This window comes from Aotus nancymaae, unplaced genomic scaffold, assembly GCF_030222135.1.
Source record: "Aotus nancymaae isolate 86718 unplaced genomic scaffold, 86718_ANA_hifiasm-v0.15.2.pri h1tg000019l, whole genome shotgun sequence".
NCBI classification, from domain to species: Eukaryota; Metazoa; Chordata; class Mammalia; order Primates; family Aotidae; genus Aotus; species Aotus nancymaae.
Window position 1 is genome coordinate 7422084 of NW_026988431.1, and position 24687 is coordinate 7446770.

Below are 24687 nucleotides of genomic sequence, written 5' to 3' on the forward strand. Positions count from 1 at the left end.
GAATTTTAGAACAGAAAACACACCCATGCAAAGACAAGAGCTGAAATGAAGGAGAATATTTGCTTTACAATGGACAAAATTCAGTGTGAGGTTTGTTGTGTCCTAATCATAATTACGTTCTCACTCTAATGTTCAAATGTATCAAAGCCCAAGTCTCGAGTCCGTACACAGATCATTATAAAAGATGAGAAGAGAAATAAAGTAAACTTTTTATTACTGGAAAAGCAGAATGCTGGAAAGTCCTTAATAACTGAAATTTACCTTCACTTGCACAGAAATAGGGCAATTTTATCTTCTTATTGGTAATACTTGTTAACATCGAAGATATTCTGATGGAATATAACTCAAGTGGTCTTGATCTCCGCACTCTTCACTCCCATAACTGTGGACCTCATTCCTTTCTCCCTCCCTCCCTCCCTTCCTCTCTTCCTTCCTTCCTTTCCTTCCTTCTTTCCTTCCTTTCCTCCCCTCCCTCCCTCTCCTCTCCTTTCCTCCCCTCCCCTCCCCTCCCCTCCCCTCCCCTCCCCTCTTCTTTTCTCCTCTCCTCTCTCTCTTTGCTTCCTCCACTCCACCAATACCAAGGATCTCAGGAAGGAAGAAATAAAATAATACAAAAGAACATAAATAAGAGGGTGCCACATAGAAAGAAACTCTACCTGAATCAATAAGAGGATAAAGGGAAAATAGAAAATAATCCAAAATTGAGGTGATCTATTTAAGAAAAATCTTTTTAAGTTTATTTCTCTATTCAGTTTGTATCTCAACTGTTTCTAATATAATCACACCCAGATAATCTAATTGTTCTTAACTTGGTTAAAAATTTTTACTTATTATGTGATCCATAAGAACACAAAATCCTTTTTTATTATTAATTTTAGTAATCAGCACTAAGTGCTAAGGCAGGGATCACAAACCTAAGACTCTACGGAGAAAGCAGATAATGAAAATGAGTAAAGCAGACTTTGCCATAGAAAAAACACAGTCTACATGTGGTGGTAAACAGTACTGGACCCTTAGCCTCTGTCTTTAGGGAAAACACCTCCAGCCAAGTGTTTCTGATTCTTAAGAAAATTTTAAAAATCTGATTATTATGTACCATCAGTCATGGTCATTTTTTCCTCAAGACCCCATTCTGCTTCTGGGCTTGCTTTCCAGTCAGTTTTATGTTCTTCAATCAGGAAACCTGATTGACACAAAAGGAAGGCTTCCTTAAGCAACAGAAACAGCCTAGAGGAGGCATTTAAAAGAGATATTTAACTACCTTGTTCCTCCCACAAAAAGCACAAACTCTAATACCATAGTTCAATTGTGGCTGCTTTACCTGAATCAGAATTCCTCCTCTCCAATGGGGATAAAATGACATCTCACTCATCCCTAGAGCTTTCCATTAGCAGATTTTTTTAAGTAATAAAAATATAAAAAACCCACACCATAGTAAAAAGATAATTTAAATATGAAATATGCATATGCATATACAAAATTAAATGCAGGTTTCCAAATACAGTATCTAAGAGTTCCATATCTGTGGATTCTGTATCTGTGGGGTTTCTATCTGTAGATTCAACCAACTGTGGACTGAAAATATTTGGGGGTAAAAGTGTCTGTACTAAAACATGTTTGCACCTTTTTTCCTTGCTGTTATTGCTTAAAAATACAATATGACAACAATTTACAAAGCTTTACATTATATTAAGTATTGAAAGTAATCTAGAGATGATTTAAAGTACACAGGAGGATGTGTGGAAGGATGTAGAACATTGTGCCATTTTATACTGGGGACTTGAGCATCCACAGATTTTGGTATCCCAAGTGCTCTGGAACCAACCCCCAAGAATACCCAGGGACAACTGCATATAGAAATGAAACTCTGTTGGGAGAAGTATTAACTTCTACTATATTTGGAAGCAATTCAACAATATATGCTAAAATTAAAAATATACATATTCATTGAACAGACCATTTGACTAGGCCCTTTCACACCTGGGAATCTATCTCATGGAAATATAAGCACGGATAAGTAAAAACATACACAGCAGGCAAAACCTAGAACAAGATGAACAGCCATCAATAAGAGAACACCTGAGGAGTCACAGCATAGCCATGCCATATTATACATTATGTTGCTGCCATTAATAAAATCAAACAGAGCTACATCAGATGGCTTGAAGACTTTTCATCATGTATGCTTTCATAAGAAAAACAAGATGCAGGCAAGTCTGAATAATGCGATCTCATGTCATCCAACTGTTTGAACATTCATAATTACCAAGAACATTCATAAGTACTTTGCCTTTGTGCATGTGTGTGTGTGTGTGTGTGTTCATGCAGAATTATTATTTGAGCAAAGAGAAAAATATGAATGGGTCCATATTATTACATTATCATGTTTTTAATATGGGCTATCAGGGAGGGGAGAGGTTGACGGAGATGAAGAGACAAAGTGTCCCCACTACCTCAAAAAAAAAAAAAAAAGATTATCTTAACAAGTATATAGTTACACATGCAGGTGTGTGTGTGTGTGTGTGTGTGTGTGTGTGTGTGTGTGTGTGAATATGTGAATACTACTAGAAAGAAATTTTTTAAATTAAAAAACTGTATATAATAAAATGAGTTTATTCACTCATTTAGCAGACATATATAAAAGATTTGGGAAGTCACATATTAGTAAGGGCAACTTCTATGCATCTGTTTATTCTGATTTTCTCTATGTTCTCAATCTGTAATTGTCCACAATTTACACCTTAATTACAAATTCTCTTTTATTTAACTGGCTTTGGGATTCTCCTTCCTTCTTTGCTCACATGGGCTTAGGGAGTTTCTTCTTGGTTGGAACATATTGGGCTTTCCTGCTTCTCTTCTCTGGAGATGACCTTTCCTTAACTTGTAAGACAATTCAGATATCCATTCCCTCTTCTTGTTTCTCTCACCTCACGAGCAATCTCCCATCCTCACCCAAGATTCTCTGGCATATTGTGGTGGTGCAAGTATAATTTTTTTATTATGCTTTATCAATTTTTGCAAGAATAGTAACTTCAATAGTAAACTCACTATAGAGAATAATCTATCTCTAGGAGACTCTCAATTCAAGCTGATAACATTCTTTGAGTTTTTGCAGCAGGCATTTGCTCACCCATTGGAAAAAGGAAACTTTTACCTGTAGATAAACAGATAGCAAGTTTTTTTCCTTTACAAAATGGAGATATGCTTAACTTGATAATGTGTCAGTCATAATTTATTACATCACAGCACATGCCTAATTTTTCACTCAAATGAAAAAAAAACATGATTTCTTATTTATCAGACAAAATTAATGTAAAAAATATTCATTGTTATCCAAGATGAATGACAGGGTGTGCTCATAAGTGAAAGTAAGATTGTTTATCATTATAACCTTTCTGGACAGTAATTTTATAATATGCCTCAAGAGAGAGCCTTAAATATTTGCATGCTTTGACTGACACATTACACATTTGGATATTTATACTGAGAAATGATCAAGGTTTATCGCAAAGATTTTTGTGCAAAATTGTTTATGAAGAATTTAAACAGATATCAAATCACAAGGAAACAGTTAAATAAAATAAAGCAAAGCTAAATGATTTAAGCATGCGACCAGTAAAATTAAGAATTTGTACTAGAAAATCAAGCTCAACTAAGAAAAATATACATAAATAATATTAATTGGTAAAAGCAGCATAAAAATGTACAAAATCTAACTAATTTTGTGTGTTTGTGATATCCAACTTTCTATATGATTTACCATGTAATTATATATACATAAATAAATTTGTATTTTTAGAAAAGGGAGAATTACATCAACAATAGTTATAATTATCTCTGAGTGGCAGCATTTTTATGGCATATTCTTTTACTTTTTACTTCTTTTTACTTTTTCTAGTTCTGAAAATTCTACAATAAATATGTATTACTTTAATAACTTGCTTTTTAAAAAGCAATCACTTAGAAATAGAAAGTGCCATAGACAGAGGTAAAATTCCATTGCACCACTCTTTCTCTTCTTTTACCTATTTAGGAAAATTGATCTGCTTCTTCACAGGAGAATTTATGAATTCTCCTGTGGATGAACAATGGCTTCCTCCCACTTTTTCACAAGAGTACTTCAACACACATGATTGTAAAGTTTTGTCTTTTTTACTGTGTAATATTTTCTATGGTATATGATTAGAGAAACATAGCAAAATGTTAACATTTTAAAATCAGGAGTTGGAGAGCTCATAGGTGCCTGTCACATTATTTCCTCTACTTTTTATGTTTGAAATATTTTATGAGTAAAATTACATGAAAAACAGATGTATGAAATAAAGTATTTAACATTTTTCTCTTACATTTGTTAAATTGCCATTATTTAGTTGAGTACATGTTTTAAAGGCTATGTGCCATCCTAGTAGTTAAAACAGCAAATCAAATGGTCTCTTAGTGAATCAGAGGCTTTAGTGCTTCATGCTACATGGCTGGACTTACTACAGCAGGTCTTAGGCAGAAGACATTTCTCCATTTTCATTAAAATAAATTACATGACAATTGCCTAGAAATTTTTATAAAACTTTCAATTCATTAATTTATATATGCACCAATAGCAAGCATGGAAAACTGTGAGAAAGGATTACTTTCTTCATTTTGACCAAACAGGAAGAATGTTCTTCTTTTATGTAAGAAAACATATTTTACCTGATACTTTAAGCTGAGAAATAAAAAATTCAAAAGAAGAGTCTTTAAACCAAGAATCAACTGTATTAGCCCCTTTCTTTAAATTTGCATGAGGCTTTGAGATTTGATATTTGTTGTGAGAGACCAGTCAGAATCCTTCCTTATGATCAATAAAGGCCCTTGATGATGAAAATTAATCACTTATTTTTTCCATTTCTCTAGGGAAAAAGGCAAAATTAATAAACTGTAACATTAAGCAAGTTATACCAGGTTTTATGTGTCACCTACCAGGTATTAGTTATACATAATTCAAACGTAATTTTTTTCTTTTGTTTTTTGCTTTAAGTTCTGGGATAGTGTGTGGAACGTGCAGGTTTGTTACATAAGCATACATGTGCCATGATGGTGTGCTGCACCTAGCAACCCATTATCTAGGTTTTAGGCCCCGTATGCATTTTTATGGCATATTCTTCTTTTTACTTTTTTCTAGTTCTGAAAATTTTACAATAAATATGTATTGCTTTAATAACTTTGTCCTAATGCTCTCCCTCCCCTTGCCCCACACCCTCCAACAGACACTGACGTGTGATGTTCCCCTCCCTGTGTCCCTGTGTTCTCATTGTTCAACTCCCACTTGTGAGTGAGAACATGCAGTGTTTGGTTTTCTATTCCTGTGTTTGCTGAGAATGATAGCTGCCAGCTTCATTCATGCCTCTGCAAAGGACATGAACTCATTCTTATTTATGGCTGCATAGTATTCCATGATGTATGTGAGCACATACAGTATTTATTAAAGTTTAGCTAGTAAAACAAAGTCTTTATCAGCTATGTGTCATATTAGCTATGAAAGGTTTCTCAGAAATAATTTAAAGAGAACTGTCCATTGGTGTTTCCAATGAAGTAGCACATAAGTAAGCATCACCTGTCATTTCTGCCATGAGAGAGGTAATGAATGTTAGGATGTCCTCCTTAGTTCTAAGTCATCACCAGTCCTTGTTCTCTCTCCCACTCCCAATTTGCCCGTGTTGTGTGCACAAATCCTAGCGACAGACTATGTCTTGGGTAGAAAAAAGAAGTGACAATAAGATGACTTAACTTGTCTCTATCACTGGGTTTCTTTATATTTCCATCTCTTTGCATTAAATATATATATATATACCAGAATAAAGCCTAGTTCAAAGAAGAGAGCTGTCACTGCTTCTCTCAAGTTTCTAAGAAAATGGTGTAATATTGTGTAACAAGAAATAGCATAATCTCGGTGAGAGAAACTACTGTACTTAGAACAACTGAATTGTAGAAGTTTATGGCTTAATAAATCTGGGCAGAATTGAATTTTTAAGTTAAAAAAGAACATGGAACTTCTGCTTCTGGCTATGGTGAAGTAGACTGCAATGGCCCAAAGTTCACTGAAAGCAATAAAAGAAGGAAAATAAAATTCAAAATCAGGGAAAAAATACATCAGAAGGTATTAAGAGAGATTGTGATGCAATCAGGACTTGAGGGGTTAATATTCTAAAGGAAAAAAAACTTCAGAGATGAACCACAATACTATAAGATACTTTTCTCCTTCAAGGTTTTGCTAATTCTAGGCACAGACTGAATTATGGAGAGCAAAAATGGCTGAAAATTTGGCAAGGAACATAGGAGATGTATGGTAAACAATGGCAAGATCCTGCATATATATAACTGGAGACCTGTGGGAAGAGGAGAGAGACAATGGGACAGGTACAAATCTGTAGAGACAATGTCCAGATATTTTCCAATACTGGTGAAAGACATTATGCTACAAATTTTTTAAACATTTAAAACTCCAACAAGATTAGATACAAAGAAGACTATATATCAAGATCATAGTAACACTAACCAAAAACAAAGAAAACAAATTTCTTCTTAAAGCAGCCACAGATAAAAGACACATTAGCTTCAATAGGGCAAGGAGACTATACCAGACTTTTCAACAGAAAAATGGCAACTAAAAAGTAATGAAATAGCATTTTTAAATGTTAGTGGAAAATTGTTGCCAATCCTGAATTCTGTAAGAGGTGAAATTGTCTTTTAAAGAAGAAATATATAAATGTCCAGATAAGCAAAACTAAGATAATGTGTTGTTAAAGGTATCTACCACATCCAAATAAAATTATCTAAGGTGGAAACATAAAAATACAAGAAAGAATAGAAAGCAATTATAAAAGTAAATGTGTAAGTAAATTAAAAGATTGTATAAAAATGGTAATACGGGTTAAAATATATATATAGCATTAGTTATCAATAAAAGAGCTTATAATGAGTATCTATAAAAATTCCACAGTGAATATTATGCTTAATAATAAAATATTGAGTGTTTGCCCTGAAATTAAAAGAGATAAATATCTGTTATTATTACTTTTATTCAAAAGAAGGTTTAAGCCAGTATTATAAGAATTTCTTTTCCCAGGAAAATAAATTAAGAACCAGAAATGACAGACTGAAATGAATATTTGCACAGAAAATCCAAAAGGGTTACAACTCTTTGAATCAACTAGTGAACTTAGCAATGGGGCTAGACAGAATATCTATATGCAAAATTATTGGTATTTATATTCTGGCAAAATAAATAGAAATAAAAACATTTAAAACTGTACAATTTGAAATAACTCAAAACCATCAAATGGCTTGGAATAAACCTAACAAATGATATGGAAGAGCTCTATACCCAAAATTACAAGACAATATTGAGAAAAATGTAAGAAATCTGAAATAAATAGAAAAATATACCTGGTATGGTAGAACGAAAGACTTAGAATTTTAAAGAAACCAAGTCTCTCCAGATTGATTTCATAAACTTGGCACAATTCCCACCAAAATTTTGGTAGGCATTGGTTTTTGTCTTTGTTTTTGTTTTAGTTTTTAAAATTTGATTCTAAATTTATGTATAAAAATACAAATGACGAAAAAATAACCAAGAGAATCTTAAAGCAAGAAAACTAGAAAGCCATAGGGCCCATACAACTAGTTATTAAGTGTTATTTCAAAATAATTGAGAAGGTGTCATATAAGATACAAGAATCACAAGTAGAAACATGAGACAGTTGTTGAATCAACTGAAATCCAGTTCAAAACAAAAGTAAAATTTCAATCATACTTCATACTCCATGCAAAAATCAATTCCAGACTGGAGACCTAAGTATTAAAAGTCAAAAGATAAAGCTTCCATGGGGAAAAATAAACGTTTTGATGCTAATGTCATGATGATGGGGAAAGCAATGATTTCTTAAACTGATACAAAAATCCATAACCACACAAAAATATTACAAATAAAATATTAAATAAATTACTTTCATTAAAAGACATAGGTGAAAAAAAAAAAAGATATCAGCTGGACGAGGGGGCTCATGCCTATAATCCCAGCACTTTGGGAGGCTGAGATGGGTGGTCTGGAATTCAAGACCGGTCTGACCAACATGGTGAAACCCCATCTCTACTAAAAATACAAAAAAAAAAATAATAAATTAGCCGATCATGGTGGCAGGCACCTGTAATTCCAGCTACTTAGGAGGCTGAGGCAGGAGAATCTCTTGAACCAGGGAGGCAGAAGTTACAGTGAGCCAAGATAGCACCACTGCATTCCAGCCTGGGCAACAAGAGTGAAACTCTGTCTCAAATATATATATATCTCCACAGTGCAAATATCTAATGAAGGACTTATAAGAAAATGTCAATTCACTATTTGAATACAAATATGGACAAAAGACTGAAACAGTTACTTTACAAAGAGGATATAAGTATCTCCCCTAAGTTATGGAGAGGTGCTCAACCTCATTAGTAATCAAGGAAACAGACACACCAGAGTGGTTAAAACAAAAACACTGTTCATACCAACCAAGTGTTGGAAAGTGTGTAGAACAACTGTCTACTGAAGTTGAACTTATTTATGACTTATGACATAACATTGCCACTCCTACATGTATAGCCAACAGAGATTCATACATATGTTCACTAAAATAATGCACCAAAATATTCCTAATAGAACTATTGGCAATACCCACAAGAATTTTTTTAAAACCCCGAAACAACTCAAATGTCTATCAAGAATAGAATAGATAATGAAATGGTGTTTTTGTCAAACATGTAATACTATACATCAATAGGAACCTATCAATTAGTGTTAAAGTTAAAAAAATAAATGAATTTCACAAATGAAACTTTGAACAAAATGAACCAGAGAAAAGAGGACATGCTATATGATTCTATTTATACAAAGTTCAGAAGCAAAACTTGGGAGGTAAAAGCCCTTTTGTTATGCATAATTGTAGAACACCAGGGGAAGTATTCTTGCTGGCAAATGGGTCCTATGAGCCCAATGAAAGGTAGCAAATAAATGAATGGAGAAGTAGAGTGTGAATGTCAAAGTGCTAATATTCAAGCTGATTTGAATCTTCCCATTTTCTCTAATATGTAACAGTAGCTGACTTTCAATAATAAGAAAACCATAAGAGATAGTGTCTGCATAGTTCTAAATATTATTTGTACTCAATTCAACTACTCACTGAATAACATTCTACCCAACACTCTGCAAAGTTTCATTACTGAGATGAAGGAATACAAAAGAATCTCTTTAAATTCCCAGGTAAAAGAAAATCTATATTTGAACCACATAATTCAGGGTAGCAGATGCTGAAAACAGCTGGAGTGCATGATTGTTTGCAAAATATTGAAACATATATTTTTATTCTGAGCGAAGGCATTTATAGGAATTTTCATCAGGATTTTTATTTCAATTAACACAGTGATTTTCACAAAATATTTCAATCACCAGATAATTTAAGTCAATACACCTAGTCACCTAGTTAGTATTAATATATCCTATGAATATAATTATGTTTATCAAAATTCTTGCAGCAAGAAACTGCAGGAAAATTTTTTTTTTATGTTTTTTCTTTTTACAAGTTAGGCATTTATTCCTCAAAAGAAATCTACTGTTTATAGACATTATAACAGACTAATAAATGGACAAGTTTCCATGGCAGGACAAGTACTAGCTTCAAGCTGAAAGAGCAGTGCAAGGTGAGAAAACATCCAAGTAAGACAAATATGTCACAGAGGTTCTGCTTATACCACCTGACCATCAATAAAAAATGGAGAAAGCACGCCAGCCACATGTCAAATAAGCACCCTGCTGACCAAATGGCCTTTAAAAATTCCACTGCCGGATAAATTATTCAAACCTTTTGAATTCTGCTGTCCATTTTTCTAGTAATTACCAAACACATATTGAATCTGGAATTTGACTTCAAAGCAGTCATTTCAAGTTTTCTTTGTGCCTTAAGAAATTCAATATTAGAAATAACATGAGAATTGGGCAAAGAAGACTGACCTCTTCGCCCTTTGCTATGTAGAGAATTGGTTGGCCCATTTTCTATAATATATATGTCTTCAGTAAGGAAGCTCTGCTCCTGAATAACAGGATATCAGTTTCCTAACAGTTCATAAGAAAAGGAAAGCGTAGCTCTTAGCTATTGACTGATAAACCAATGAAAAGGAACTCATCATTATGGAATGTCAGATGTTTAACCTCACAACAATTCTTTGAGGGAATCATTACTATCCTATTTGACAAATGTAATAAAAGATACTTAAATGAAGCAAATACTGTGTGCAAGGCCACAATGCCAGTAAATGCCAGATCTTGAAAAATAAGGCTCTACTATCTGCACTGTACCTAAGGCAGCCTCCTGCTTCTGTATTAAACAGTCTTCTAAACCCAACAGCAAAACAAAGGCATTTTTGTATATTCAAAATTACGTTTACAATGTTGCTATTTAATTCAAGGGACTTGGAACATGTTTTTAAGTTAGATCTATTATATCGTGCTGGAGAAATTCTCAACTTTGAGTAGTCCATCAGGATTTTGGACCTGTCTCTAGATGTGTAGACATGGGAAAGTTATTAGTCTCTCTAAACCTCAGTTTTATGTATTTGTAAAATGAGATGGTTAGGCTCTCAATGCATGGTAACTACTTGTTATTGTTCTATGAGTCACACAGAGTTGGCTCTGAGATTACAATAGGGTAGGATAATGTAGACGATTGAATTAATAGTTAAAATTCTTCACTCTCCTGGCACGAAATTATATATACATACCCTCTGCAGTGGTCCCATGGTGAGCAAGGTGCTCTTCCCTTCTCCTTGACTCTGGGTTTGACTAAATAAATTGTCTCAGCCAAGGAGATATTAGCAGGCATGATGTGATCAGAGCCTTAAAATATGCATGATGGTAGTAGAGCTTGCCCTCTGCCACAAGAACAGCCTCTCCTTGGTATTACCTGTCCCTTTAATCTTGGACTCACATGAGACATGTAGAGGAGCAAACCTTAGTCCAATTCAGATGACAGCCTAATGGAGGGCTACCCAGATAAGACCAGTCTACGTCAGCCAACTCTCATGAGAACAAACGCTTTTTGATGTAAGCCAGTGAACTTGTGGAGTTTTATGCAGCAAAAACTGTCAGAGAAAAAAATATTAGGGGAAAATATTGCTGGAGAGCCTCTGGAAATCTCATAGCTGCTTCGGTCCTGTTTATATATTGGGCAACCTTATGACCTTTCCCTTGAAGAATGGGTTTCCCGGCTAAAAGTTTGGAAAATATTGGAGTGGATTATTACTTACTTTGAGAAACAAGATTTCGTGATTCAGAGGTCAATTGTAAAAATAAAAATTACAAAATAACTATTAGAAAACACAGTACGTAAAACCAACTATTCTAAGTATATAAACAGGCTGATCAGGAAATGAACATAAACCAAAATATTTTCTCATGTAACAAGAATTACAATGTGATGATACTACATTTCCGCATCTACCAATATATGGCATTTAATTTTGTTTTTTGGAATAACAATATGGCATAGAAGACAATAAATAGGTTGGTAATCGATGGTAACTTAAATAATGTATTTCCTTTTGGAAAGTTAGCATCATCTTTTAACTGGGCTCTCACTCCAGTGGAGAGAGGATTATTGGATTGATTTGTTGTTGTTGTTGTTGTTGTTATTTCTCTTTACGTTGTGATCAGAAAGTGACACTAAATGCCCTAGAGGTCACTGGCCAGAGGTGAGTAGCTTCCTCATTCAAATAGTGTCAGTGGTTTTTGGTTATCAACAATTTTACTGCTTGTCTTCCACCCATGAAGGGCACCTGCCTGCCTGTGTTTGTGACCTCTAAGACATATCCAAGGAAAACAAGGCAGTTGGTCTGAAGCTTTCCAAAGAATACACCTTTGTAAAGCAAAGTTGGTGAAGCATGATGAAGTCTGCTGGTAATAAACATTTTAGATTTCCAGAGAAGCCCATATATATGTTGTGTAAGAAATATCATAAATATTGAGGACCCCAATGAGAAATTTCTAAAATTAAGCTACATTTCCCACTTCTAAAAATATTTGGCTAAATAGACTCATTTTGCTTTTTTCCCACAATCCTATTGTTATGAGTATGGAGAGCTTATCTTTCCCAAGGTCCACTTTAATGTAATATGAATAATGTGTGTTCTCAAAGATTGTGTGTAAAGTGATAAGGAATAAGTTTTGATGTCCTACTTGGCTCTCTTCTCAGCTTTGTCACTAGGACTTCCAGCAAGGAGAAGTTGGTTCTAGCTGTAAAACTTTTAGTTTCCTCTTTAATAACTTAGGGTAGTGGTTCTCAAATGTTAGCTGAATCAAAATCACCTGAAGGGCTTGTTAAAACACAGATTGCTGGGCTCTGTCCCTAGAGCTTCTGATTCCATATGTCTGGAGTGGGGACTGGCAATCTGCACTCCTAACAGGTTCCCAGGTAATACTGATGTCACTGGTACAGGAAAGATGCTTTGAGAAACAATAGAATAGGATGACTTGGACAGGTAACTTTACCCACCTGACTTTAGTGTTCTCATTTGTAACCACAAGAGTGGTATTTCATCCCCTCGGAAAGTTTGTTCCCTCCTACCAAAAAATAATGAAGGATTATCTTTAAAATGGTTTTATTATCTCTTCGTACCAGAACCTTATCACAATTGTGGTTCCTTTCTTTGTGAGCATGCAACAAGTTGAAACTAACCTGAAGTGTCTTTTATTGGAAAGAATACATTGTTGTTGTCGTCTTAGCATTTCTACAATGTATTTTTCCTGAGAAAAAGCATTCTCATTTTTTTTCTCTCTCTGTACTTCTTTTGAAAGTGAAGGGAAATGGGAAAGCTTGCCCTCCAAATAACCCCGGAGTCCTGGGAGATGCTGTTGAAAAACCATTTGATACATGATGACCTTTGCTTTAGCATCTTATTAGAATTAGGTAGATTGAAAGAAACCTGTTTCCTGCCCAGTCTAATAAAAGTTATGGGTTTCCAGGTTGCATTCCATACATTTTAGCAAATCCTGATATTGCCATGTGTCTGTCATCTTCCTCCAAGTTCTCTAATACATTATAAAATGGAAATTTACATCAAAGAGAAAAATCCTCCATCAATAATTCATGCCTTCTTTTGCGTGATCCATATCAACTGAATTCCTGTCAGTTCCTTTTTTTTTGTTTTTCTCACCTGAATGAACATAATGTATAATAAATTCTGAAATTTAATAATTTGTTAGAAAATTATAAGCATAGATTTGAGAATTCAGGCCATTAATATTTCCATGTCAACTCAATTATTTGGGCACTATGTAAATAAACCAGTAAGTTTTCCAGTAATGTTGATCACATCTGTGTATTTTCAAATTAATGTTATAAATCTTTGTTATCCTTTGTTTTTTGTTATTACATTCAAAAAAGGAAAAAGGTTCTCAATCCACATACATTTTTAAAGATTTTTTAAATATTGCTGATATTTTTCTTTATCTTTGATCTTAAAGTATGAGTGAACAGATAAATCAAATCACACTTTTTGTGAAGAATAGAGAGGCATCAACTGCCTTTTAATTAATGAGCTTTTTTTTTTTTTTTTTTAGCAGAGGAGTCTACATTTTAAAAGATGGTTCTGAATGAGCTTTAGTGATTGATTGTTTACCGTAATCTTTCTGTGCTAACTAATGAGTCACAGAAGCCATTACTGGGAAGTCAATACAATTTGATTGTGTCAAAATAAATTTCATTAGACTTATATTCTACCTTCAGGGTTGCCAAAGACTGATTACTAATTTTGTAGAGGTTGGCCTTTCTTAGAAGCAATTTCCTAATAACCACCAATATAATCTAGCCTCTAGGCATCTAAATCCAAAGCCCATTTTTTTTTATTGATGGTAACACCACTGTGGGATTTGTTCACTTTGTTCCCCTTTATAATTTCCTTCATGAGAGAAAAAAAAATCCAAAACTATATATATATACACATATATATACACACACACACACACACACACACACATATTCCTAACCACTGAATAAGTGTATATAAATGCATAAACACACTTTTATCAGGATACAGCATACATAAAGTGCGCTAATCTTAAGTATATAGATTTATTTTTTTATAAATGTAAACTCTCAAGTACCCATCACCCAGATGAAGATATGGAACATGTCCATAATCCCCTGCCCTTTCCAGTCAATATCCATGACTTTCTACACCTAGGTAACCCACTTTCCAACTTCCATTACTGTCACTTAGTTTTGGTTGTTCTTTATATTCATATAAATGCTATCAGACAGGTATCATTTTGCATCTGGTTTCTTTCATACAGTCTAATATCTGTGAGACTGATCCACATTGTTGCATGTATGAGTAGTTTGTTTTCACTGGCAAGTAGTATTCTGCTGTATTTAATGTATTACAATTTCATTGTCCACTCTTACACTGATGGACACTGAGGTTGTTTTCAGTCTCTGGCTGTGAGATTATGTGGTTATGAATGTCCCTGTACTTTCCATTCAAACAGCTTTAAGGTCCCCTATTATCCACCTAACAGGGCACTGGTGAAATGGCTTGTCTGGAAGCCTTTCTATATTTTCCTTTTTTTATCCACCTGCATGTGGCTCTGACAAGATGTTTGTTTACATGTATAAACAAAGTCTATCTATAACCAAGGTCTTTGGAGGAACTTTGAAAGGAAAGGGAGTCGACAGTGACAATATCACCAATATGTTCCCACTTAATTCCCACAACTAGTCTAACTAGGGACTATCCAGAGCAGTTTCATGGCAAGACAATTTGAGAGTCACAAGAGACATCGAAAGACAGACCTAGCAACTTCCGGCAAAAATGACATTATACATATAGGTAAGACCCAGAGAGGTTTAGTGATTTTTATAAAGTCACATAGCTAGTGAAAGGGCTTAGTTGTGATCCTAGGACCTAGCAGAATTTGGATTACAACCCAAGTTCTTGTGTTGTTCAGGGCACTCTGCACAAAGGTACCTGGCCAATGGACTGAGAGTGACGGTGAGAGTTAACTAGTGATTGCAAGTTAAATATGAGTTGAGAAATCCAGGTAGATTGTTTTCACATTGACTGCTCCCCACTCTGGTGGACACAGTTGGCTACTCCTCTGGTGGTATCTCGGCAGGAAAGCATTGAATGGGTCCTAATCATTGAAGGTGAAGGCAGAACTGTTTCACGGATAAAGCAATTAGAGAAATAGTCCTGGACAGTGAGAGAGGCAGTCAACTCCCTTCGATGTCAACCTTTTCCCTTTCCATCCAGCACAGTGAATCAAAAAGCAGTTTTTTTTGGAGGTAAGAAGTCAGCTAAACTGTCTGGGGTTTACAAAGGCCCAAGATTCATGTCTACACAATTGACCCTGTACAGTAGTACCACCAGTCCCAACCAAAGCAAACCCCTCCTTCCCTGACACCCTCTAAGACTGCTTATTACTCTCATGTGAGTAATTTTCCCCTTCCAGTCTCCCTTCAATGCTGGCATTTTCCATGTCATAAGCAAATTTAGAATGGGCAAGAAAGCAAGAACACAATATGATTTCTTTCTCTCACCTGCCATGATACAATTATGGGGGCTGAGTGGGAATTAGAAAGGGATGTTATTGAGTCTTACTGAGGACTCGATTCAGTTCGTATTGAGTTAATCTCTTTTGTCTTCCTGTTGATAGATTCTCATGCCAGGTTCCACAATAGGGACTAGAAATAAACCAAGGCAGACAGAAAATAGAAGGGCTAGCAGAAATGAACTCAGTCCACCACTATTCTGTAATTAAGTCACAAATCCCTTCTCTCAATTTTAACAGAATAAATTCAGCAAATGTTTACTGGACACCTATTAGGTTCCATGGATACAAAGATAGCCACAGTCTCTGTCACCAAGAAAGTTTCTATTTAAAAGGACACTTGGGACAATGCATCTTTCATTTCTCTATTCATTCACTCAATAATGGATGTTGAGTTTCTAAACAATTCCAAACACTGTGCTAGGCGCTCAGCATGCATAAATGAGTAACTTTGGCCTCATGGTCTAGAACAGCGATCATATAAGATATAATAATAGACTAACAGAATAACAACGGTAGCAAAAGCTTACTTTACAAATGTTAGCCCCATTTGGCATACAAGAATGAAGCTTTTATGTTCTCGTGATAAAACAAATATTATCAATTTTGGTAAGTCCTAAATTGATAAATATTATCAAATAAATATTAATCACATATTTATTTATTTATGAATAAATCAAATAAATATTAATGAATACATGAATAATAATCATTTAAAATGATCATCAATAATCAAATTACTACATGCCCAACAATGTGCCTTTTACATCTAAGTTCTTTATTTAGTCTTTAAAAGAATTACTCTGAGCTTGTTGTTAGACCCAATTTGCAGAATATAAAAATGAGATTCACAGAGATAAAGAGCTTTACTGAGGACACACAGCACAACCAGTGGAAGTAGAGCCAGTGATTTGAATGGAGGTCCCTCTGCATCCATAGTCCGAGATCTTAACATCAACTCTGTAAAGGTGCTTTAACAATTCACTGGAGGGAGTGTATGTGTTGGCAGAGAAAAATCCACCTAGTTGGTGGTGCGACTGGGAATTAGTTCGTAGAGGAAAAAGCACTTTGAGAGAGTCACTGTTGGGTCATTTCTGAGGCAATCAGTTGGAAGGAAGCTTGCCTGACAGAGCAAAGTGTAACACTGATTATTCACACTCAGTAAAGAACTGTGATCAACTTGTTTCTTTGGTGTGAATTTAGTCTTTTTTTTTTTTTGAGACGGAGTTTCACTCTTATTACCCAGGCTGGAGTGCAATGGCGCGATCTCGGCTCACCGCAACCTCCGCCTCCTGGGTTCAGGCAATTCTCCTGCCTCAGCCTCCCGAGTAGCTGGTATTGCAGGCACGCGCCATGCCAGTTAATAACCATGCCCAGTTAATTTTTTGTATTTTTAGTAGAGACGGGGTTTCACCATGTTGACCAGGATGGTCTCGATCTCTTGACCTCGTGATCCACCTGCCTCGGCCTCCCAAAGTGCTGGGATTACAGGCGTGAGCCACCACGCCTGGAGTGAATTTAGTCTTAATTAAACTTGAATTTATTTCTATATGGCCCCCACCACTGTCCTACCCTCAGGTACAAGTTCAAAGAAAAGCAATGCAGGACTGTATGGCTGATTCCAGCCCTTCTGTCTATGTTAGGAGTGGGTGGTAGGGAGAGTTTGGCTTCATGAAGTCAGTCAGGAATCCAGACTTCTCCCATCTCATCAAATTCATGAGGCATTTCAAAGCCTTATTAATAATTGACTGGTTCCCAAAACAAGCCAAGGTGAATAAACTGGCTGATTTAAAAAGAACTACTTACTTAGGTAACACAAATTCCAGAGATAGTCAGCACCTTTTGACTTCCAAAGCAAGCTGGCTGACCCAGACTGGTCGTATTTATAAAAAAGACATGTATTGTATTAGTGACCTTTCGACAGTTACGAGTAGGCACATTCAGCCTATAGGGAAATTAGTTCTTTGCAATTCTTTACCTCCATAGTCATCAGAATCTTCAAGAATGCAAATAATCGCAAGAGAGAATGCAGTGAGGCATGGTGGGATGAATAATCTGTTTACATATGCTGGTTGGCTGCACCCTATAATCAAACTCTGACCCAACCAAAAACCTGAATTTCATCTTAGAAAGGAAGTCACCAGTGACCCTCAATTTGGAATCCAAATGACATTCAAGCTTTGGACTCTACCATTCTGTGGCATTAGCTACTGCTCACCCAAGGTGTCAGATAGAGCTGTAGGTTATAAGGGACAGAAATTAACTCCCCAGGAAGTTACAGTGGAAAAGGAAATAGGATTGTATGCATAATATCTCACAGAGTCAAAAGAAGGCAAGAGGCTGGGACGAGAAGTAGAATAAGAGATAAGACCCTTGCAGGAACCACCGGGCCACATGGCATGGGGCTGCTGCTGCTGCCTCGGAAGCAACCGAGATGTCTGTCTTCGTGTCCCACTACTCAAGATTATAATGACAGGAGTGAAGAGGTGTCTGACCTTGATTGGATTACATGCCTGTTACTACGGGGGGCAAGTCAGACACAATGTGGGTGAGGTTGTTCCCCATAGGAAAGTCAGTAGCTGGTGAGGAAATGGGAGTGGGAAGTGGCCTGCTAAAGCAATGTCCAATGTCTACCATGTCCTCGGTTTTGAAGTTCTTCCCTCCCCTGGTATAATACCATCTTAATTTTGCTCCTACCTTTCCACCCAGTTCTTCCTTTACCCCTCTGTTATGAGTTTCTTGAGAACAGAAAATACATTTTATTCAATTTTGTCTTCTTCAGCACCCAGCATAATGCCTGGAATGCAGCAGGCACTAAATTTTTGGTTGAATAAAAGAGTGAGTGCATGAATAAATTTTTGACACACATAGTCCCTACTCATAAAAAATTTAAACTGTCCAAAGGCAAGGAAAAAGGCGCCAAGAGACTGATGTAGGTGATGGAAGTATATACAGCCTATAATGCAGGCAGAAAAGAAGGAGATGGTAATTCACAGTGACAGAGGTGATGCTCTCAGGAAAGCCTTCACCCAGGACTTGACAGTCTTGAAGATTACCAGGTGAGCAAAGAGGAGAGGCTCTTTCCAGCAGCATGCACCAAATCACAGATGTGCAACTAGGGTGGTGCAGGCACAAACTGCAAGTGGTGTGGTCCAGCTATGGTTGAGAATGCTGGAAAGGAATTAGAGAGGTGAAACTGAAGAGGGGCAGTAAAGGGAGATTCTGGAGGTCTTCAGAAGGAGTTTGTAGATAGCCCTGCTGAGAAGGGGAGTAAGCCAATCATATATGCATTTTAGGTAGCAAAACTTAAGACGAGCCAGATTGGAAGGATGGGCAATAAGGAATTAAGGATCAGTTTGCAGCTTGGGTGCACATTTGCATATTTTCCCAGGTATCTTGCTGTTTCCTTCCCAGCTTCTTCTTCTGCTTATTTGGATTCGTCATTGAAAAATTATTTTATAAAAATTTGAATATTTGAATAATATAAGTACATATACAGCTAAGGCTTATGTCCCATTTAAACATATGCTCAATCCTAGGCATCTACCTGAAAGGATCTGCTGCCAACAATTTGTTGTGGCATCTCCTATTTTTCCTATGTATTTGCATATACACGCATGTTGCTTTATGTGCTGTCATTTTGCATGTGATTTTGCTTATTTAACATCATATCTTGAATGTCTTTTTATGTTTTTTGTGTAGAGTGAGCTGATTATTCATCATACCTGTGTAAGCCTCTGTAGTGTGGCTATGTATTAGTTTATCTATGTAGCCATTCCCTTAGAAATCCATGGATTACAGTCAGTTTCCACTGTTACAATTTATGCTGGGCTTGCCTCCCTTTGAGCTTGTGAATGTTTCCCAGGATAACCTCTAAGAAGGGTAATTACTGGATAGAAAATTATGCCCACATATAATTTTAATAGATTTTGCCAACTTGCTCTACACAGCTGCATCAGTTTACACTCCCACCAACAGTGCATGAGTTGCCTAGTTGAATTCTATGAGTTACCTAGTTGAAGTCTGTCAACTATTCCTCCTCCTCTGGGAATCAGTCCTTACTTCCCCACCCCAGTCCATGAAGACCACCCATTTCATTTTTTTCTGCTGCTTACCTAACAACTAATTAATTCTGTCTTGTATTCTACTGATTCTATGAGGTTTTCTCTTTTTTACTGATTAAACTGTAAACTTACCTTGAAATGGCATAGTTCTATTCATGTTTACACATTTGAGTGTCTAAGTTACCAGAAATAGAACCAACCCAGTAGTTATGCGGTAACACTGTGAAGGCAGAAATTCGTCCGGATTTCTGAATCTTAGGAAACTACAGAACTCAGAATGCCAGCTGGCATCACAAGGTTTGACAAAGCATTTCTGTTCTCATACTTCGAAAGAATAAGAATACATAGCAATTCAAGTAGAACAAACTTCTCTCCATCTTCCTATATACTTGCCAGTCACACCTCCTCCCCTCCTCTTGTCTGCTAATGGGGTGACAAATGCTAGAACAATAATACCAGTTTCTTAATGGCTGAGGAATACACAAGAAATGGTTGCCTGTTCTTCTCTGGGTGTTCTATGGTATGCATTGCTAGTGTATTGACTTAGGCTTGCAAAGTTAAATTAGGTTTTCTTCTCTCCTAAATCTATGTCCACAGAATAGACTCCAAGTCTGAGATTGGACCTGGCTCAGTAGTAAAATGAGGCCCAATAAATGCGCCAACCTTACCAATCACTTAGAAGCTCCAACCACTGTGAAAAGTAGTTACTAATGGAGTAGAGGATCTCCCTCTTGAAGAGCAAAGGGTGATAGCATTCTAAGAATTGCAGCATTCACTTTTTTTCCTAGTTTAGTAACTTCCCATCATTGTTGTTTAAATGCCAGTATATAGTATCAAGAGAAAAATGTTACCCTTGTGAAGCCAAAGGACTCATCAAAAGAAAGCGATAAAGCATTGAAGCTTATTTAGAAGGAATATATTTGGACCAGGTTGTATGGATCATAGAAACCTCTTCTACTTGTATAGCTGTGTGGTGGGAAGGGGCTGAGGGCAGGGGAAGAAGGGAGGAGGAATCCAATGTCTGTCTTTCAAAATGATGTATCTTGCATGACAAACAAAACACAATGTACCTTCAGAAATTTCTGACCATTTTAAATTTGTTAGAGCCAAGATCAGCACATGATATTTAACAATTCCGATATGCTTTAGTTTAATATACTAGGGGACCACTAATATTCTAAAAGGCTATAATCAAAAATAATATAGGGAATTAGCAAGGGTAGTTTTAAAACTATATAGATGCACAAGAAACAAAGTCTGAATTCAGATATCTGGATACATGTATGTGTGTGTGTGTGTGTGTGTGTGTGTATATATATATATATATATATATATATATGTATTCGTTTTAAGAAAAATCTCAAGTCCCTGACAATTAATTGAAGAGGAAGTTCAATCTTTCCATTGGCTTACAAAGTTGGCTCAACTGAACTTTTATGTTAACTTTCTATAACTTGAATGTTTATTCATAGTCTTCATTGAGTAACTGGAATGATGGTAAATGTGGCGAGCATTGGGGTTTACAGTTAAGATGTTCAAATATGCAGACCCAATCTTTCTCCCCTGCATCCTTGAAACACCACATCTGCAACCATAGTAAACCCAGTCTTTGGGAGACTCAGTCAGCATTCCAATGGCCATATGGCTTGGTGCCGGGCATGACAATTCATAATTCATGTCCTCCCATGTAACACATTCATGCATAAAATATGTCCTTCACAGCAGATATGGAGAAGATGAATAACTCTACTTAAAATGATGAAAACCACAAACAAAAACTATAAAGGAAATAGAGAATGTAATCAGAAACATTTATCATCGGGTCCTCCAAAATGTGAACCATAATAAAGCATTATCATGAGGGTAAAAGTGAGAATACTTAGGACAAATGGGTAAGTTAAAGGCTACTCACCTTAATATCATTTCTGAATTCTTCTTGTGAGCCTCTAACATTAAAGCATATAGTACTCAGTATCTGTCAATTAAAAAAAAATTGTTGAGTTTACTATAACGTTCACTTTTCAAATATTTACCATTTAAGAACTCTAGTGTTATCTATGGAGAGAAATAATAATCAGCCCAAATGCCATGAACTCGAACCCTGGAGAATCAATTTTGTCTTCCTTGCTTACTGTTACCGGTGATTAGCAGACTAGCAGTTAGTACCAATTATTACCAGTTATTATCACTTGTTACATGACAATTAATGAACAGCCATAATTTTACACAAAGGGGCATTTCTTAGTATCTTTCCAACTACTAAAGTGTTATCTGAAGGAGACATGTTAGTAAGAATGTAAATAATTTCATTGGTTCATTGAAAGATGCTAATTACATATGTGATACTGGTATGTTTGATCCTTAAGATTTTAATGTAGAATAGTAGGATATTCTGATCCCTTTTGGATTAGGAAAGAGTAAGTAAGCTGTAATATTGACTGCATTGAGCCCCAAACCTAAAGCACTGATGACCATGACTATCGAATGTATTATATATTTCAAAATAGCTAATTTTGAAAGTTCTCACTGCAAAGAAATGATAAATATATGAGGTGATGAATATGCTAGTTAACCTGAATCAATCATTCCAAAATGTAGTCATGTATAAAATATCACATTGTACCCTACAAGTATATTCAATTATTATTTGTCAATTAAAAACAAAATAAAACTTTATTTAAATGGTTATCGGAGAAGTCTTGTTTTTACTTTTATTTTAGGTTCAGGGGTACATGTGCAGGTTTGTTATATAGGTAATTGCATGTCGGGGGGGGTTGGTGTACAGATTATTTCATCACTCAGTAATAAGGCACAGTACACAAGTATTTTTCAATTCTCACCCTTCTCCTACCCCCTACCCTCAAGTAGGCCCTAGTGTCCGTTATTCCCTTCTTTGTGTCCATATGTACTCAATGTTTAGCTCCCACTTGTAAGTGAGAACATGTTGTACTTGATTTTCTCTTCCTGTGTTAGTTTGCTTAGGATAATGGCCTTCAGCTTCATCTATGTCACTGCAAAAGATTGTATCTCATTCTCTTTCATGGTTGCATAGTATTCCATGGTGTCTATATACCACATTCTTTAAAATCTAATCTACCATTGATGGGCATTTAGGTTGATTCCATTGCTATTGTAAATAGTTCTGCAACGAACATGTGCATGTGTCCCCATGGTAGAATGATGTGTGTTCCTTTGGGTATATAGCCAGTAATGAGATTACTGTGTCAAATGGTAATTCTGTTTTAAGTTCTTTCAGAAATTGCCAAGCTGCTTTCTACAATGGCTGAACTAATTTACATTCCCACAAGCAGTGTATAAGAATTTCCTTTTCTTTGCAACCTCACAAGCTTCTGTTATTTTTTGACTTTTTAATAATAGCCATTCTTACTGATGTGAAATTGTATCCTATGTAGTTTCTATTTGCATTTCTCTAATGATTAGTGATGTTGGGCAGTTTTTCATATGCTTGTTGGCTGCATGCACATCTTTGCAAAGTGTCTGCTCATGTTTTTTGCCCACTTTTTAATGGGCTTATTACTTCTCTACTTGTTAATTTAACCTCCTTAAAGATTCTAGATATTAGACATCTGTCAGATACATAGTTTGCAAATATTTTCTCCCATTCTGTAGGTTGTCTGACTCTGTTGGTAGTTTCCTTTGCTCTAGAGAAACTCTCCTGTTTAACTGTCAATTTTTATCCCACTTGTCAATTTCTGTTTTTGTCAAAATTGCTTTCGGCATCTTTGTCATGCAATCTTTGCCAAGTCCTATGTCCAGAATGATACTTTCTGTGTTATATTCCAGGGATTTAATAATTTTAGATTTTACATTTAAAAGTCTTTAATCCAAGTTTTTGTTTTCCTCTTTTGACACTGAGTCTTGCTTTGTTGCCCAGACTAGAGTACAGTGGCAGGATCTCAGCTCACTGCAAACTCCGCCTCCCGGGTTCAAGTGATTCTCCTGCCTCAGCCTCCTGCATAGCTGGGATACAGGCACACACCACCACACCCAGCTAATTTTTGTATTTTTAATAGAGACAGGGTTTCATCATGTTGGCCAGGCTCGTCTCAAACTCCTAGCCTCAGGTGATCTACCCACCTTGGCCTCTCAAAGTGCTGGGATTACAGGCCTGAGCCACCATGTCTGGCCATTATATATAGTATAAGAAGGGGTCTAATATCAATCTACTACATACAGCCGCTTTTATTGAATAAGGAGTCCTTTCCCCATTGCTTGTTTTTGTCAGCTTTGTTGAAGATCATCTGGTCATGGGTGTGTGGTCTTATTTCTGGGCTATTCTGTTCCATTGGTCTATGTGCCTGTTTTCTGTACCCCTACCATGCTGTTTTAGTTAGTGCAGCCATTTAGTGTAGTTTGAAGTCAGGTAATGTAATACCTCCAGCTTTGTTCTTTTTGCTTAGGATTACCATGGCTATTTGTGTTTTTTGTTTTTGGTTTGGTTCCATAAGAATTTTAAAATAGTTTTTTTTTTAATTCTAGAGAATATCATTGATAGTTTAATAGGAATAGCATTGAATTATTAAATTGTTTCGGGCAGTATGACCATTTTAACAATATTGATTCTTCCTATCCATGAGCAGAGAATATTGCTCCATTTGTGTCATCTATGATTTCTTTTTTTTTTTTTTTTTTGCATTTTAGGTTTTGGGGTACATGTGAAGAACATGCAAGATTGTTGCATAGGTACACACGCGGCAGTGTGATTTGCTGCCATCCTCCCCTTCACCTATATCTGGCATTTCTCCCCATGCTATCTCTCCCCAACTCCCCACCCACCGCTGTCCCTCCTCTATTTCCTCCCAACAGACCCCATGTGTAGTGCTCCCCTCCCTGCATCCATGTGTTCTCATTGTTCATCACCTGCCTATGAGTAAGAACCTGCGGTGTTTGATTTTCTGTTCTTGTGTCAGTTTGCTGAGAATGATGGTTTCCAGATTCATCCATGTCCCTACAAAGGACACGAACTCATTGTTTTTGATGGCTGCATAA